This window comes from Cryptomeria japonica, chromosome 3 (assembly GCF_030272615.1).
Source record: "Cryptomeria japonica chromosome 3, Sugi_1.0, whole genome shotgun sequence".
NCBI classification, from domain to species: domain Eukaryota; kingdom Viridiplantae; phylum Streptophyta; class Pinopsida; order Cupressales; family Cupressaceae; genus Cryptomeria; species Cryptomeria japonica.
In genome coordinates, this window is record NC_081407.1 from 525,510,403 (window position 1) to 525,530,779 (window position 20,377).

A 20,377-nucleotide genomic window follows, 5' to 3' on the forward strand; every position below is an offset into this window, starting at 1 on the left:
TCTAAAATATTAACAAAAAAGGTTACATTAATTACTACTCTAATTACAAAAATTAAGATGTTTAATTGTATTAATAGCTAAATAAATAAATTTGAATAGCAAATGAATACCTCCACTACTGGGATGCACATCCGGACCTTCATGTGCAGGTGGTGTTTCATGATTAGCAGGCTGCATTCCAATGACATGCACATTGTTATCATTGCTTGCTTATTTAAAACAAATATAGTCACTTTATGTTGGAACTCAACATCAATTAGATTATTGGTAAAGTATTCAATTTGAAACAATTTCTAATTAGCATATTTACCTGTGTGACGGATGCACTCGAATGTTGTGTATACCCACTCAATTCTCATAGTCGATCAGCCACGGCTGAATAGCCTTGCTGGTAGGCAATTCTCTTGTCATCTTCTGTGGGCGCTCTATTGAATTCAGAGCCCTGCATTTTTGCTTGGTATCATGAATTTTGCTTGCATTGTTTGATAATAAAAAAAAATGTTTGCAATTTATTAATATTTTGATGCAATATTTCATTTACATGAGATACTTATAATTTGTGCAGCAAGTTTCATGTAACCACCAGAGCTGAGTTTGTGTTGCCCATGCTTTTCTTGCCTTGCCTTGGTTGTCTTTGACGTGTCACTCAGTCTATAAAAAGTTTGAAATATGTTAGATTATATAAATATAAAGAGTAATTAATTAGTACATAATTACATTCTTAATAGTATCATGTACCTTCTTCTGGTGTCTAGTGGTGTATTTCCTTTTTTCCTTTCAATTCTCTCCTTGGCATCCAAAATCAGGTCCTTCCACTCCCTCTCTAGAATCATGGGGGGACGCTCGTACTTTAGGTTCCTCTCTAAATGGGTCTTGTATTGGTCTTGTATGAGCGAGGTAGAATATTTGATGGTGGTAACAAAAACTCGCCTATCAATCTACAGCAAAAAAATACAATTTGTTAATATAAATAATATTAATGGTACAACATGATTCACAGTTTATTATGACATATATGACATACCTTAACATATGTGACATTGTTATGTTGGATAAACCATTCATAACCTTCAAGTTCACCAACAACAATACATCAGAGAGAAGAGTTGCCTGTGAGCCTTCGTAAAGGGCCTCAGATGCCTTCTCAAGTAAAGGGACATCATGAACAACATCAAGGTCATCTTCATCATCATGATCAGTTGCACGAGTACTAAATGAGTCATGGATCAATGTATTTGTACCATCATCTTCAATTATGTTTTTTGGCTCATGATCATCATCTTCCATGGGATCATTATCTTCAGCTTCGATATTCACACCTCCATGTTCATCCACTTCAAAAACCATATTCTCAGAGTTGTGTTGGTTCATACCATGTGCTTCGGGGTGCTCGACCTATATAAAATTGATAAACATAAATAAACTATGATCATGATCTCATCATCACGTGATTTATTATGTATATAAATTGTTAAAATGATATAATGAAAAACTTACCAATGGATGATAATCATGTCCACCTTCAATGTGACCATGCAGCCTACAATGTTTCTTCGTTGTTTTGATTAGAAGTCTTCTAGTCTTTAACCCCTTACAAATTTTGCATGGACAATAACATTTTCCATCACCTTTTCTTTTCAAGTTAGACCACAATCTAGCAATTGTCTCCTTATTTTGTTGTTCATTGATATTGTTTGACATGGTATTTCTTCACAGGCGAGAAAATCGGGCTATAGAACTAGTTATATAGAAGTTGAAATATTAGTTATGAAATCACGTTTCAGTATAATATACTGAATCAAATTACTTAAAAATAGAAATTATCATCATTGAACCAAAACCATCTAACTCTTCTTTTTCATCTCAAAACATATCTAATGGCTTTGTGGTATGCAATCCTTGTATAAGATATTAAGTTGACTGATGTCTAATTGGGGTAATCCATGAGTGTGTAATGTGACTTCAGTATCCTAAACATTGGAGAGACCTTATCTGACTTGCCTAATCAATGTGGTTGTTGTCTTAATATGAAATACTAATTTCTACCCTTGCCTCTGCATCAAACTTCTCACATCATGTTTCTCCAACAAAACAGACTAGTATGAATTGAGCCAGCACCATGAGGATAGGGTCAAGTATCAATATGGCAACTAATCATAATACGTGAAGAGGGGGTTCACACATAAGTGTTGGCTCTCAACAATGCCACACTTCCAAAATTGTCAGTCTCAAGACTTGTCCTATTGGGTGAGCACTCATTGATGGCCACAAGGCCAAATCAATGTATGTAGGCTTCGAACTCCTAACTCTAGGCTAGGAGGACCCTACAGAAGGCCTATGAACACTCACTTGGTATTACAATAGAAAGAGCCTTCCTCTAGAACTTTGTTTGCAACACACACATCAATATTGGTAATAATTGTTATGATGGATGGTCTATTAGGACGGTAAATAAAATGCTTTTTTTTTTCCACCCTTTGAAACTACAACAAGGTATTTGTGTTTCAGGTGCACCAAGGCAAACAAATTCAAATTTGAAGACCTTTTAGACCAAGGAGGAGTGTCCAAAATCAAATAAATTCAATAAAATCAATCATGAGATCCTAAAGCCAATAATGGCTTTTGAAACTAAAAAAATGCAAAAGTTGTCAAATTGTCCTGAAAGTTGTAAAATGTTGTGAAATGTTGGATATTGGATCAAAACACCCAAAAATGGATTTAGGAGGGTTTAGATTCATCAAATATGCCAATAAGGATGAAAATCCAATAGTTGTAGGTTTTATTCAAAAAGTTGTCAAGCATTTGCAAAAAATGTAAAATTCAAATTTTCAAGTTCCAACGGTTAGGAAGAATTAGGAGGGAAAAGAAATTTTTAATTGTTTTAGTGTTAAATAAACTTTGTAACCAACCATATGGTGGTTGAACAAACTTGGAGAGGCTATTTAAAGCAATAGACATTCTTTGTAAGGCAGATTGAATGCCAAGGAGTACGGACTGCTGTAGAAACTCAATAAAAATTCAAAATTTTGGAGTAATTTCTCATATTTTCTATTCTTTGTGAAGGTTTACTTTAAATTTGTTCATTCCCTAACATTTTAAATCACTTTTATCAACATTACAAACCTCTATGGATGATTTGAGTTCATTATTCATTCTAAAATTATTTTATAGGGCTGACTGTCATAACTTTTTGAGTATTTTCCTTTGGTAGCTTTGACAAAATTCAATCATGGGGTCATTCCATGAATGTTGAACCCTGTTTCTCATGGGATGACTATTTTATAACATGTATAATACATTCTAACAACTAAAATGTGCAATTGAGGGGTTTAGTGTAGGTGATCACCATTTGAAGGAGTGAGAAGCCTAGTGAAGAGGCTCGGTAGGGTGAAGGTTGGAGAGATCTACCTACATGAGGGGTAGTTTTTATGATTTTTAAATTGGTAAAACACCTATCTAAAGGTGAAAAAACAACCAATTTGATCCAGGAGTGAGTGGACGTGGGAGATTGGAGAAACCCTAGATTTTAGGGCTTTTTGATGAAAATTTGGGGCTTTTGGGGTTAGAGGCCTCACAAACTGAAATTAATTGTGGATTCCTTCATCATTTGATATTTAGAAAGATTTTTTTAAGGTTATAAGTACCCAAAAGTAATATTTCTTGTAGTTTCTTTGTTAATCCACCATTCTAGTTGCTTGAAAACAAAGGACAGTCTAAAAATAGCAAATACTTTCCAAAACAATTTGCTAAATGCTCTGACTATGTTATAGAAAAGCCAAAAGGGTATCCAGAAATATATTTTATTTGTCTTGTGTCTTGGAAGTTTGTAGATTTATCATTAAATTTCTCTCATTGTAGGGCTAATAGGGGCTCTAGGGCTAGTAGGAGGAAATTGGGGTTTGGGCATTTGGGTATTGAACAGAAGGCCAAAACTAGTTTGAACCTTTCTACAAGAAATGCAAAAGTTGTCATGGCAATATGACAATTTTTTTCTCAATCGACCTCAAACTTTCACAATTAGGTCTCTATTTGTTGTTAGAATGCAATCTATGACTAAGTATTAGAGGATCTTACTAACTTGGGTATCATGCTTTTATGTGTCTCTGACATGACTCCTAGTAACTATATAAGGATCTTACTAGTCCTAGATCTATGCCTTGTCTTTTATATATGGTTCCTAGTGAGAATATATGAATCTTACTAGTTTTAAATGTCATAACTTTATGTTTTGCATGCTCCATGTGTGTCACCAATGTTACTCATATTACTCACTTTCTACTTCCCTTTTATCTCAATATTGTAGATTGACAATATCATAAGTCTTGGGAGCTACCACCTTTCCAAACTTGTAGACATCTTGACTCTTCATTATCTTGGTGAAAGAATATTTGTTTTCTCCATATTTTCCAAAGAGTAAATGAGCATAATTTCATAATCTTGCTAAGAGGGGGATAAATATTGCATCAGAAGTTGTATCTCTTTAAAAATATACACTAAGTTTGGACTCAATTTAAGTGGTTGTGCCTTATTTATGCCTAATTGTACTTAGGTTTGACAAAGTTTCCATAAATTTGGTTCATTCCCTTATTCATGATGTTCCTCATGGCTCATTTTTATAGGACTAGGGTCTTGGGAACCCTTATTCATGGAAATTGGACCTAAAATTTGAAAGATGAATGGTGGATTCACAAATAGTAGGAATTTCCTCTCCAAATTTGGACTTTTGCAAAAGTTCAATTTGAAAAGGTGCAAGGACCATCCATATAAGGTCCATCTTGAAAATTAAATGATAATACCATCCATGCATATTAAATGATATAGTCAAGTAATAAAGAAGGAAAACCATTTCCTGAAGTTGTCAAATGATTTTAAAGATGCACAACAGTCCACTAAATGCAATTAACTAAAAAAGAAAACAAAGTATGCTACAAGATAGTGGGTAAGATGCAAGGAATGAAGTTAAATAGACAAAGAAAAACCATGAATATTACCAAGTCAAAAGGAGTAGCTATGACCTCTTAGGTGTTTTTTCACTTGCATAAATTAGACTTCTTAAGGATAGAAACACATGTAGATAGTAGTATGAAGTATTTTTGATGATTTTTGAAGTAGTTGAAGGAATGGCTTATTTTAGTTATATCTAACCCAAGACAATTTCAACACAAAGTAAGGAATAAAACCATATGTCCTATAAGTTTGGGAAGCTAATTGAGTAGTTGGATAAGGTAGAGCATGACTATAGGGTAGTCTTGAGACTCTTTTAACTCAATTAGAACATGTACCAAGTATCTAGGAGCTTACAAAGCCAATTCAACCATATTTCAAGTGAAAATACAACAAAAGGAGTAAAAGCTTTGAATACACCTCAAAAACCACTCCGGCGGCCAAGTAGGTGGAAATAGTCTTTTCCAACATTTTTTTTCTTCATAGATGGAGCCCTATATTCTCTTTATTATTTGAGATGAGAAATACATTATTGGTGATTCTGTTATTACCCAGTCCAGTATCGATCTGATCTTGATACTTTCATAAAAGGAGTTACTATCCTAAGTGCTTGATATTGTCACAAAAACTAAGTGTTGCAGCAGTGAATCTTCCTTTGACCTTTGGGTGGTCTTTCCCAAGCAAGACATAATTACAAGTTACATGTATTTGGGCCCAGCCCTAAGTTCGATTTACATAATAGATAATACATGTGTATTTTAATTTGTCATTGACAACATTAAAATACAATAGATAGGTATCTGAGCTATCTACTATTTCAACATATCTATGATATTGTGCAAACCATTTAAGAAGTGATGCGAAACAAGGATGAAAGAAAACTTGCCTTAAAATTAAATAATTATGAAATGTATATGTAACTTGTATTATCATACCCTATGATGCATATATTGAGTGGACTGCCATGATAGTAATATAAGGAAGTACAAGGAGGGAGAACAGTGATGAGGTCCTCCTCTAGGTAGCCCACCTCATGGTAGTTGACTGATGGTCCCATGAGGCCAAGGGGGTGAAAGACAAAGTCCACCGCTCTTGGACCTAGAAGGGAAGGACATTCCGGACACCTTATTGTATCTTTCCAAACTATATCATTATTGATTATTGACAAGGGGATAAGGATGGAAGTGATGAAGGGGAATAGTGATAGGATACCTCACTAGGTAGCCCACCTCATGGTAGTTTGGCCAATGGTTGCATGAGGCCAAGAGGGCTTTGGCTTTCACTCCGCTCTTGGGCCTAGGGTAGAGGGTCTCTTGGACACCTCATCATTCCTCTTACTCCCACTTTCTTATGATTGAGCTCCTATAGGGAGTTGGACCAGACACTGGTTAAGTTAATTTATGCTTAATTATCTTTCTTTAGAGATTTATATTATTAGTTTTAATGAATTTCTAACCTATTGCAGGACCTCAATCAGGTACGCATCTTATTTTATTTGTAGTTTTACATAAAATGGTGATTTAGGGCAAGAACTAGGGTTTTTACAAAAAAAAGTAGCAGCATGTTTATTTTCTGAGTGTTTCAAAAGATATTTCATATTGGAATCATTTTGAACATTCCATGATCATTGCTTGAGGACAAGCAATCTTGAGCAAGGCGGACTATAATGCCCCCACTTTGGAATAGAATTTAAAAATAATTAATACTAATAATATTAAATTAAAAAAGAATAAAAATAAAATATAAAATAATATAATTAAAATTTAATTAAGTTAATGAATGGTCAAAAGACATGGAAGGAAAAATTGTGACTCCCTCAAACATGGGATATAAAAGGGAGAAGAGAACCTCATTTTGAGAAGGAGAGAATTTTGGAAATGAGAAGAGAAGATCTGATTTAAGAAGTGCAGATCTGATTGTGGAAGGTTGTGTCCCTTTCAAAGGGCAGAAATAATGAAGAATTGCTCTCTTTCAAAGGGTGCTAATGGTGCTAATGGTGAAAGGGTGTGTCTCTTACAAAGGGCATACATGATGAAGAGGTGTGACCTCTTTCTCACATTGAGAGATATAAAGGGAAGGAATCAAAAGCATCTAGTGACATCACCATTGATCAGATCAGATCAAAACTATTATTAAGTTATAGGAATTGGTAGCCTCCTAGTAGGGGACATTACAAATAGTGCAGCTAGAATGCAACAATGGAAGTTGAAATGCTATGCTAATGAACTTGCAAATGCCTATGATAATGTAAACTAAAGCCAAAGGCACACTTTGATATGTTGGCATTTTTTATGATTATGTTGTGATTGTCATTGATGGACACACACTTGCATTGAGATCACTTTTGTATGTATAAGTTAAAGCTCAATCGGTACTTGTTCCAATCGGTATGATGCATTATAGTCCTTAGACTATTGGTGTTTTGCAGAAAGTGATTACCGATCTGAAGTGGTATGTTGATCCCAAGTGGTTTGAGGATCTCAAGCGGTACGAAGGATCAAAGCAGCGAAACACATATTTCCCAGTCTTCATTTTGTCAAACCGGCAACCGGTATTTTGCTTGAACCGATATTTTGAATGAACTGGTAATACTCTGTGATGAGTTACCAACCGACATTTTGTGATGAGTTACCATCCACCGATTGTTTGACAGTGTCGACACTTTAACAGTGCTTTTTGTGTCGTGTTATAGAATATGTCTAGATGCATTGAACCTAGCAAATTGTATTGTAATCCTATTGGACAGACATGAAATCAGATTCCTTTATAAGGACATCATGTCTAGGGTTTTAGGTTGTTGATGTTGTTGCTAGGGTTTAAGGTGGTTGATGAGTTAGAGAGAGTATGAATGTGTAAGAAGACTGAAGTAATGCTAGAATGCATTAGGAATGAGCTATCAAGGATCTAACCAAGCAATCTGTGCTATTAGCTAGATCACTCACTTGTTGATTACTCACATCTTCGACAAGTCTAAAGCCCTAAACCGGGTACGTCCAAAAAATCTTTTGTAAATCCTCTAACAAGGTGGTTCACATCTATGGATCTAAAATCCTCTAGCAAGGTAGTCTTTAATTAGAATTATCTCCTAATAGAGATTGAGATTCCTAACAGGATCAGTTCTGGTAAAGAACATTGTATGACCTTAACCGGTCTGGTTCCTATTTTGCATATAGTTACTTGTGAGTTCCATCTCACCGTGGTTTTTCCCATTTGGTTTTCCACATCAAAATCTCTTGTGTTATGGCATTTGTGCTTCTGTGGGTGAATGCATTATTTGCTATTTGGTTTGCATGTGTGCTAACCAGTTTGCCTGCTAAACTGTTTTACCGGTTTACTATTAGTCTAGCAAAGTGTTTAAGTACAAAGATTTTTGGAATAATAATTCACCCCCCCCCCCCTCTTAGTATTCATCAATTGGTATTAGAGCCTACCTTTCTATAAGTTTAACCACTTGGAAAGAGATATGGGGGAATACACATTAAGGGAACTTACTCTTCAGCTCACTTAGTCCGAGAAAGCCTATGATGATCTTATGGTCAAATATAAGGCATCTCAAGCAAAGAGGAGAGAACATGCTAAAAAGCTGATGGAGCTATCTAAAATAGTTCTTCTAATGAAGTAGACATGGAAGCCCTGATTCAAGAAGTAGAAAAGTTGAATGAATCCAATTCCAACCTGAGAAAAGAATTGGAAGGACAAACCATTTGAATGTGTCAAGAGCTTGAGAACCGGAGGAAAGCTGAAGATTTGGTCAAAGACAAAGATCATGAAAACTCCAAGCTGAAGCAAGAGATCAGTGCCCTAACTGCTCAACTCCATGCAAGCAAAGTGGAAAAGGAAGACATGCAAGGTGAACTGAACATTGCCATCTCTGAAAATGAAAACCTGATGGAAACAAATGTTGTTATTTCCAAAGAACTCTCTAAGTCAAAGGAAATACTTGCTAAGTTCAACAAGAGTACTGTCTGTTAGGCCCCGGAGACAACTGAGAGGGGGGGTGAATCTGTTTTCTAATAAATTCAAACCAAAAACCATTTAACCAACTTAATGCTTAATACTGGTAAACCAGTTAAGTATGTCGATAGACAGTGTTAACAGTAAATTGCTATACCGGTAAAGATTAATGCATGAAACATAAACATAAAGTCATCCACAACACATAACACCAATATTTGTACATGGAAACCCTGTAAGGGGAAAAACCACGGTGGGAAACCTTACCCACAATCAGATGATACTACTGCAGATAGTAAGTGTACACAAATGGGGTCTGCACATGCAGAAAGGCCAACAGCCTAGAGCTCACTGCTCAATCACAAAATGGGAGTCACACTAACTACAGCTGGATGGTTAAATCCAATAAGAATGTACTACACAAAATAGCATCTTCATATGCTAGATTCAGTACCAGTGTAATGCTGATATGCTTTTACAAAAACCTAGCTTCACCTTCAAATGATGTCTTCATGTATACCTTTGCTTAATCTCGCATATACCTTCTCACAAACCTTTTTCGCATTCCACATTCGATCTTACAAATAAGATCTTACATTTATACCATAACCTAAGACCAATTTTAGTAGGTCGGCTCTACAAGATATTACAAAAAAATATTTTACAAACAATACAATATCCGATGTAATAACCGATTGAACATGTCGGCTTAATGCATTTACAATAATAATAAATCATCTCCATAGCATGCCATGCTGATCTGGAAAAGATAAACCTACCGGTGTAAACCTGGACCTATTTGTCGGTAAAAGCAAATATGCAAATATGAATATACCAATGATTAATTATTCAAAACAAAGTATCCACACGATGTTTTCGACTTTACCAAGTGTCTTCCATATCATTCCAAGTGCCAGTGAACATTATATCCTATCGGTGATTTATATACCAGTAACTGTGCAATAGTTACTTGTTTGCCGGTGAATGTTGTTGGATCTCCAAAGTGCTAGTGTTCCAGTAGGTGTTGACATCAATGACAAAACCATAACAAAATACCAACACTGTCAAGCTAGAGCAAAAGCTTGAATCTGCCAAACCTGTCAAGAATACTGATGGACTTGGTTATTCCGGTCATAAGGAAGGTGAGACCTCTGGTACAAGTGTTGGAGCATCAAAGAAATTGTTAGGGGTCCCACAGATACTGAGAGGGGGAGGTGAATCAGTATCTGACCGGTAATAAGAATTTCTTAAGTTAAAACATGCAGAACATAATATAACAGTGTACCGGTATGCAAGAAATAGTGCAATAAATAGAATCAAGAACATCCACATGAAAAGTACACCATAACACAAGATTTTAATGAGGAAACCCAGTGTGGGAAAAACCTCAGTGGGATTTGTGACCCACAATATTCACTCACTGGCCAATAAGAGAATATTACTTGCAATAGGGGCCTGCACATGCAGGAAGGCCAACTGCCTAGAGCTCACTGCTCAATGGGAAGTCACACTGACTTACAAATAAGGATTATACTAATCCAATAACTTGTACTATTTTACAATAGCATCTTCAATGCCAGATTCAGTACCGGTTCCTGCTCTATTCTTTACATATACCCTTTGACCTATATTTCGCACATTAGGTCTGCCTAATATTTTCTTTTATGCTTCTTCTATGTGTACAAATGTCTACAATGATCTCCTTTATATATAAGAGTCATTTTACAATTTTTCCAAGTCGGCTTAAAATAATAAACAAAATATTGTATAACAAAAATCTTGTCGGCCTCTGTGCCGGTATACTTGTTTTCTTCTGTGCCGGTGCCAGTGTCCTGAGTGCCGGTGTAGAGTGTGATCTGCTAGGTGCACTATCTTGCCGGTGTAATAGGATTGCAAGGTTTCCATCAATGAAAAAACCTTCAATCACATACAATGTCTCATTGGAGTGTGCATATGCCAACAATCTCCCCCTTTGGCATTGATGGCAACACTCATGAGAAATTTCAAAAAGTATCCAAAAATGTGTAGTCCAAAAATGTTACCAAAAAAAATGTTTACCAAAAATGTGAGAGCTCCCCCTGAGCATATGATTCCTATGTTTTGAATTTTCCCATCCCACTACTCCCCCTTTGGCATCAATGACAAAGGTTGTCAAGATGTCAGTAGAGTTTGTAGTTTCATCTATCCATAACCTCAACCTTGTAGCTGCGTAGTTATAATCTGAAAAAGATCTCCCTAATTAAGTTTATACTATCCATAAACTTCTTACTATCCTTTATTGATGTCTCAGTTCTCTTCATTGTACCGGTGAGATGCTACAAATGCTCTGTCGATGTTTTGCTTCCCTGTGTTAATGCCTCAGAAATTTCCTTCCACAGAGATGCTAAATAGTCCAATCTTGGACTTGGTTTAGATCTCAAATGTTTTTCCTTATTTATTATTCTTTCTTTCTCTCTTTCCAATTTGAGTAGTTCTTCCTCAAAATTTGCTATCTTCTCTTCAAAAATTGATAGTGTATCAGGTGAGTTGACAAAGTTGTCTGCAATTTTATTTATCTCATCCTGTGCCTTGCTCATTTTCTTATCAATATCTACAGTCAAAAAGTTTGTTTTACAGGTATCTTTATACATATTTTTGTATTCTTTCAACAAATTACATAGTTCCGGTAGAAATGTGTCAAAATCTCTATTACACTTCTTTATTTCCTCATCAAAGAATTTCTGTTTTTCAATTTCTACCTTATCCTTCACTGACTCTTCCTTTATTTTCTCAATGTTTTATGAGATATATTTACACAATGTATCCAATTGTCCTAAAGAATCTTTATTATCTATATTACAGTTGGGAGCTATTACCTTCAAAATTGGTATGGAATCATTAATTGCTTTGTAAGCCTGTGAGCTGCAGTCAGTTATTTTCTTGATAGAATCAAGTAATACCTCAGTCACATTTGTTGATTTGAATGTTGATGATGATCCAACAATTTGAGTATTGGTGGAAGTAACCATGCTTGTATTGACCTCTGGTAGGTCAGTTTGTGTCTGCATTTCTTTAAGCACTGGTTTTCCTACTTCACTAGTTACCGGTGGCACTGTTTCCTTATGTACCTATTCCAGTTGATGTTGTTCCAGAGCCTTTAGCTCTGTTGGTTTCTCTGCATGTTGTATTGTCTCAGTCTGTGACTTAGTCTCTACCTTTTTCTCTTTATCTTCTACCAGTTTCTCTATTTCCCCTGCTACCAGAGGCTCATTAGCCATATCTGACTTATTAGTTGTATCTTTGTCTACTATTATGTTGATCTTCTGAGTATCAACATTCACAGTATATAGGACTTCAGAATTAGGATTGTTATCCTCTACATCCATACTCTCAGTTGCCAGTTGATCTTCAGTAGTTGTTATTTTCATGGGTGGAGTATTTAAAGAAGGTGGGGGTAGGTTGTCTTTAACTTTGATGCTTGGTGGTCCACCAACTTTACTTTTCCCTTGTCTCTATCTTTCTGATATACCTTTATGGGTTTGGGATTCCTGTACTCTTCTTGTTTTTCTTTCTCAACCAGGAATATATCCCATCCATCTTTTGTTTCCTCTATCACTTCATTAACTCTTCCTGTCATTAGTGAAATATGTCGGTGTGCAGTAGAGAATACTAACCGGTTTGCTTGAGCAATTAAATCATCAATTTCTTGTGGAGAGTTTACCGGATATATAGCAAGTAGTTTCTCAATTTTTATTTTCTTATCTAATTCTATCACTACCTATCTTCCTACCTCTAGCCTTTTGAATAATTCATCAGGAATTTCATTGACTACTTCCATCAAAAATTTCTTGTACATATTCATGTGCAATATAACATTGTTCTCAACTTGCTCTTTCTCATCAGCTGTTAGAGTGTCACAAATTTTCTCTATGTTCTTCAGTTTTCATTCCTCTGTGATTTCATTTAGCAGTATATCAAGAGGGGCCAAGTCTCTGTTTGTCCTTTTCTTCTTCTTAGGTGTCAGTTTCTTCTTTGGTGTGGCCTTTCTAACCGGGGATCTCACTGCTTGTTGCTTTTGCCTTGTTCTTCTAGGTGAAGGTGTGGTTGTCGGTGAGGGATCTCTTTTTCTTACAACTCTTTTAAAAGTTGCTGGCATGTCACCTTCCGAAGAAGTACCTACCGGTGATAGTTGAGTTTCAGGTTGTGGAGCTGCCAACTCCTCCTCTGTTATGCCAGTTTTCTTCAATACATCTTCCTTAATGGCTTTTTCTTGTCTGGACCCTTTCCTTACAAATGCCTTAACCTTCTTTACTCTTTTCTTTGATTGTATTTGGCTTTCTATAGTCTCAATACTACCAAATACTTCTTCCTTAGGTTCATTGGGGGCTTCCAGAAGTGCTTTAGCATATGTTTCAACTATGTGATCATCTGTTTCATAGCCCATCTTGGTTAGCCAAATTGTCCTTGGGATGACCGCTTCCATCTAGATTTCATCTTTCTTAATGACAAAGCATATATCATCTTTGTATTTGTCTACTATTTTCTGAGATAACCTTACTCTTTTCTTCATTTTGGTCTTTAATGCTTGGAAAAAGTCATGAATATTGTTTTCCTTGTTCTCACCCATGTTATTGAATAGTTCAGTCAATTGTTTTCCTACCGGTATGTCATATCCAAGTTCTTTATAACCTATACCAAGAACCTATTTTGTTATGTGTAGCATTAGGCATACTAACAAATTTCCAAATCTAAAAGTTCCTTTCTTGTCCTTCTTGATCTTTCCAAGGTTGTCAATTAGTTCATCCTTTAACCACTCACATATGTCAATTTTTGCATTATCTGTGACCATGTCATAAGCACTCTTAATGCATAAACTTGAAACTGAATTAAGTCTATTAGCATGAGTATCTTTATAACCTAATATCATACTGATGAATCTCACATTGATATCTTTTATATCATTAAACCTTAGAGACCTCTTGTCGAATGTTGCACCAGTTAGGTCTATAACTAGGTCATTGGGAACCTTCTTGTTTTTATCTGGTCTCTTATCGGTGGTCGGTAACCCTGTGACAGCTTTCACAACTTCCTTGGTGATCTTATGGATTGCATCTAACCAAAAAAATTCTCCATGTACCCTATTTAAAACTATCCTAATCACATCCTTTGGAAATTCAGGAATGCTAAGGATTTCTGTAAATCCTAGGGTCTCAATAATCTTGTGTTCACCTTTAACATTGTCGGTATTATCACATATCATGGTTTTATACATGGTTTTGATTTCCTCATCTCCTAACTCTTCAATGTTGCAGTGGATGTACATTATGGGGTCTTCAGCATATACAACTCCCTTAGGAATTTGAGAAAAAGCACCTAAGGTATCATCCTTCTTTGCTATCTCGGGAACTAACTGAAATACGGGCCTAGGTCTTTTTATTACTTCAACAACAATAGGGTTTGCTATGTATTCAATTGCAGAGGTGGATGCCATGATTAAATACCTTTTACTGCCTTGGATGGATGATTGCTTGAAGTGTGCTTACTTCTGGCTCGAAATGCCTTAGCTCAGAATCTTCGCGCTCTCTGAAAATTTGAAATCACGGTGAAATGAAATGGAGCCAAAACCTTATTTTTATAATGTCTTTTCGCCATCTACCACATTAATTGCATGCCGATTAAGTATTCGCTTAACATTGTTTGCCGGTAATAGATAATTTTCAACTTCTTATCTCTAACCGAGGGAATAATTAGCACATGTATCAATAGATTGCCAAACCCTCAAGGAAATTTTTCTTCAATTAGATGAAGAACTTCCTACCAGTGGAGCACTGCTCTGTCCTTCCGATGAAGCATCACTTTGTCCTGTCGGTGAAGTATTGGTTGGTTCTACCGGTGGAGAAGTATTCCCAATAATTAGATCAGCTTTTCTAATCCATTGTTTTGAGAATTCTTGCTTAACCTCTTCAACTTTTTCTTTACCTTTCAAGCTAGCACTTTTGTTTTCTACCGGTGTTCCTTTACTTCTACAAAATTTAGCAATATGCCCAATCTTGTTACATGCATAACAAGTTACATTATTCTTCTTAATAGCTTTCCCATAACCTATGTCGGTTTGTGTTCTGCATTGATTTGACAAATATCCAAATCTTCCACAAACATAACATCTCACATTCATTCTGCAGTTTTCAGAGTTGTGACCAACTTTGTTGCATTTTGAACATTGACTGGTGGGTGTGTTGATATTTTGATAATTCCTAGATCTACATTCATTTTCTCTATGACCATACTTATTACAGTTAAAGCATTTTCCATTGAATTTATAAGTATTAGGTTGTCTTACCGGTTTGTTGTGATCCTGAGTATTTGCAGTACCGGAGCTTTCACCAACTTCAAAGCCAATTCCAGAAGTGTGACCTTTAGGTTTTTTATTCTTCAGCAAGGTACCAAGTTCCTCTGAACTTTTCTTGATTTTTTCTTTGTGTTGATTTGCATTTTCCAGTTCTCTTTCCAAGATTTATTTTTGTCTCATCAGTTCATTTGAGTCATTCTGAGTATGCATCAGATATGTCTTCAACATGTCATTTTCATAGTTAAGTCTTGTGTTCTTATTTGCTACATCACTTAGTCTTCTGGTCAATTCTTCTTCATTCTTCTTCCTGTCCTCAATCTCTTTGCAAAATCTCATAGTCATATCCTGCATTTCATTTTTTGTTGTCATGATCTCTTGTTTCAACTTGCTTATCATATCATTAAGTGATTCCTTTTCATCATTCTCATTTTGCAATTTTTCACAAAGTTCTCTTCTCTTATTTCTTGCAACAGTAAAATTTTCTTGAAGTGCCTGAATGATATCCTGAGCTACCCTTAAATCATCTTCTAATTTGATATTTTTCAATTTCTCTGCATCATACTCTATAAGAGCTCCTCCAAGTTGCTTCATCAGATTTTCCATCTTTACCGGTGTCAAGATCTTCCTCAAGCTGTTAGGCTTCTGAAAATAGAGGACCAGGCTCTGATACCAATTGTTAGGGGTCCAACAAATACTGAGAGGGGGGGTGAATCAGTATATGACCGGTAATAAGAATTTCTTAGGTTAAAACATGTAGAACATAATATAATAGTGTACCGGTATGCAAGAAATAATGCAATAAACAGAATCAAGAACATCCACATGAAAAGTACACCATAACACAAGATGTTAATGAGGAAACCCAGTGTGGGAAAAACCTCGGTGGGATTTGTGACCCACAATATTCACTCATTGGCCAATAAGAGAATATTACTTACAATAGGGGCCTGCACATGTAGGAAGGCCAACTACCTAGAGCTCACTGCTCAATGGGAAGTCACACTGACTTACAAATAAGGATTATACTAATCCAATAACTTGTACTATTTTACAATAGCATCTTCAATGCTAGATTCAGTACCGGTTCCTGCTCTGTTCTTTACATATACCCTTTGACCTATATTTCACACATTAGGTCTGCCTAATATTTTCTTTTATGCTTCTTCTACTTGTACAAATGTCTACAAAGATCTCCTTTATATATAAGAGTCATTTTACAATTTTGCCAAGTCGGCTTACAATAATAAACAAAATATTGTATAACAAAAATCCTATCGGCCTCTGTGCCGGTATACTTGTTTTCTTTAGTGCCGGTGCCGGTGTCCTGAGTGCCGGTGTAGAGTGTGATCTGTTGATGCCAGTGCACTATCTTGCTGGTGTAATAGGATTGCAAGGTTGCCATCAATGACAAAACCTTCAATCACATACAATGTCTCATTGGAGTGTGCATATGCCAACAGAAACAACCGGTATCAAAGGATAAAGGTAAGCAAAAGTTTAAACCTGTTTGCTTTAACTGTCTTAAAGAAGGACATACTGCCAATGTGTGTAGGAGTAAGGCTTACAATAATTTTTCTTATTTTCTAAATGATAAGCCTAGATCCTATAAATTCAATGGTAACTGTTATGCATGCAACAAGTTTGGGCATAGAGCATTTGAATGCAGGTCTGTTATGAACAACACTGGAAGATATCCTCAGAGGACTCAAGGAGTTGGTCCTGAACCTCTTGTGAACCGGAATCACATCCGGTTTAATACCCTCAATCATCAATCAAGAAGCGATGGCTATCAAGTGACAACCGGATGGAGAGCAAACTGTTTGATCTGTCATGATCATGATCACACTGTTGTAACATGCAGAAGGAAGAATGACAACATGAATAATGGACCTTGGAGAGCACCTGGAATGGTCTGCTATCACTACAACAAACCGGGTCACATTGCCAGATTCTGCAGATCAAGAAAGAACATATCGGATGATATATCGGTCACTCCCGAAGGAAAGATTGATATTGACACTATTCAAGCGGATATGAACAAAACTTGGAAGAAGAAACCAGCGGTGTTACAAGAAGAACCGGTTTCTGCACCTAGTGTGGAAATAACAGAACCAACAAACTAAGCGTCAGAAAAGCTTAGGGGGAGCAAACGGCGAAACGTTTTGAACCCCCGGTTTACATCGGTAAAAGACCTTAACTGGTATGAGATACCTGTCACTTGGTAGAAGACCAAAAATGGTAATAGGAAAATTAGGGTTTAAGCCCTAATGGTGGAGCATTTATTATGGTAGGTGAGGAATATGTTTAAAAGGAAGTTTTAAATCATTTCTCACTATCACTTTTCGAGCGAAGAAGGTTTTCAAGTGCAGAGCGATGATAAAGTTATTTGTGTTGCAGTTCAAAGAAATCTTGAAACCCTGAAGAAGATTCAGAAGCAAATATCAAACGGTCAAGAAAAGAACTCAAACTGGTGATTTAGCAACCGACGAAGTGGAAGGCGAAGTGGAATTTGCAAAGCCCTAAATTCTCGATTTCCGAAAGGTATTTTTCAAGTTTTCTATTTTGTCATGGCTTCCGCATCTCATGATAGTTCTAGTGCAACTGTCAATTCTATGGATTTCATTCAAAGAAAATTGAAATATAATGCTTTGTCACAAGTACCGGCTAGGGTTATAGTAGAAGAAGGGATTTCAGATTATATAGATTGCAAAATCAAAGACCTAGGGTCTCTTGTGATCCATTCGCAACTAAGTCTATTATGTGGGAAGGATAAAAAGATCAAACTGAAGTATAGCATTTTGGAGAAGAAGAAACTTCACAATGCGGTTTACTTCCTAGAGGATTTCATAGATGACCACATTAGAATCATTCTGAGCAGAGTTCATGGTGACAAGATGTACCTGGAGAGAATGCATGATATCACTCCACAAGTTGTTCATGTCGTCACCAGTTTCTGCAACGTCGATGAAGTGCCAGCCCTTAGGAACGTCAGCAAGATGGAAATGTCCAAGCTCACCGGTTCTGTGAGCAACTCACGAAGAATGACTGTTAATTCCATCAAGGATGACCTCTTGAAATATGTGTGCATGGTGATTGGATACCGGACATTCTCTGCCAGCAGAATTAACTCTGTATCTATTGCAGTGGTAAATGTCGCTTACTCGATGATCAAGGAAGATGCATCATTTGACCTCTGCACTGGTATGCATAGGCAACTCCTGTTGAATCTTAAATCAATCAAACAGGATAATGCATTAAAATTCAAGTTTGGACAACTTCTAGTAGGACCATTTTTCTACTTTCAAGGTTATTTCCCCGGAGTGGGAGATATTCAGTGGTCTGCAGACCAACCGGTTACCAAGCAGATCAAAGAAAGCCTGCAAGCAATTGGAACCAGTTACCCTGATGTTCTGAACAAGTAATTTGATGAGTTCAAAATCAAGATGAGCCTAAGGATGAGGATATCCAGTGACATTGTCAAGAAATATGAAGAGGATATCTGCTTTATCATCAAAGTTGATGAATGCATAATGGAGGTTGTTAAGCCCAGACGGGAAGAAGTGGAGCCTATGGGCTATGAGGTGATGTATGATATGCTAGATGGGTATGCTTCTACCCTAATCACCTCACCTCTTGATCCTAAGGCAAAGAGAACTGGCACCTATCTGGAAAGGGTTGCACCGGTTGTAGAACCTCGTGAAAAGAAAGGAAAGGCGGTGCCTTTGGCATCGGCACCGGTTATTGCAACCAGTCCCAAAGTGACCAAGCGGTCACCTACAAAGAAGAAACCGGTAGCAATACCAGCCAAAGTCTTCGAGAGAAAGAGGAAGACAAGGAATAACTCACCAGACTCTAAAGAAATTGTGTCTGAGGAAAAACCTAAGAAGACAAGACAAGCAAAGAAAAAGACAAAGATTGAATTGGCATCATCGACACCAGTAAATATTGACATTTCTTCCTACAAACCTTTGACACATTGTCAAAGAACCATCAAAAATATTAGGAGAAAAGTGCTAAATGATTTAATTGATTGTTTTGATGATTTTAATGATGATGAAAAGGAAGCAGTTGAAAAAGAAATCATTTAGTATTTATGTGTTAATGAGTAGTCGCCTTCAAAAATTAGATCCGAGACACCAGATTCTTTGTATAATTCCTTAGACAATAAATGGCGCATTGCCATAGAGAAGGAATTGGAAATGAGAGAGAAAGTCTTTGCTGAACAATTTCCTGATGTATCAAATTCAGAACTGTTTGAAGTTATGAATAAATACAAAGGCCTCTTCTTCATGAGAAGAAGAAGACTCTTGTTACTGGAAGGAAAAGGTCAAGAAGTACTCAAGAATACACACACTCTTGCTCAAGAAGCTCTTAAGATGCATAGAGTGGCTGAAGCCAACAGGAAGTTTGAGCAAGAACCGGCAATAACTAAACCGGATGAAGTGTTTGATAATGAAGGAAACTTGGTTACTGAACCCATAGACACTATTGATGTCGATGCTCTGGATGTAGAAGATGTTATGTAGGACACACCATCTAAAGAACCAGGACAAGAGAAGCAAGCTGAACATGTTGAAGAGCAAGCAAAGGACAAACAGGAAGAGGTAACAAAGCAACAGGCGGAGAAGAAGAAAAAGGAATAAGATGAGATGAAACGAAAATAGGAGGAAAAGAGAAAAGAGGATGAGAAGAAGAAAGGAGAAGATGATGAAGAGAAAAAGAAACAAGAAGATGCAAAGAAGAAGAAAGAAGAAGAGGATAAGGAAGAAAAGAAGAAAAAGGAAGAAGATGAGGAGAAATGGAAACAGGAAGAAAAGAGAAAAGAGGATGAGAAGAAAAGAAAGGAAGAGGAGAAGAGAAAAGAAGAGGAGAAGAGAAAGGAAGCAGAAAAGAAGAAGGAAGAGGAAGAGAAGGAAGAGGAGAAGAGAAAGGAAGAGCAGAAAAGAAAGGAAGTAGAGAAGAAGAAGGTAGAGGAGGACAAGGAAGAGGAAAAGAGAAAAGAAGCAGAGAAGAAGAAGGCAGAGGAGGACAAGGCAGTAGAAGCAGCAAAGAGCACTCAGATGGAGACTCCAAAGGCAACCGGTAGTCAAGCCAAACCGGCTGACCTCACCGGTCCTATTTACCTCCAGTCTGCAAGCGAAATGGAGCTGC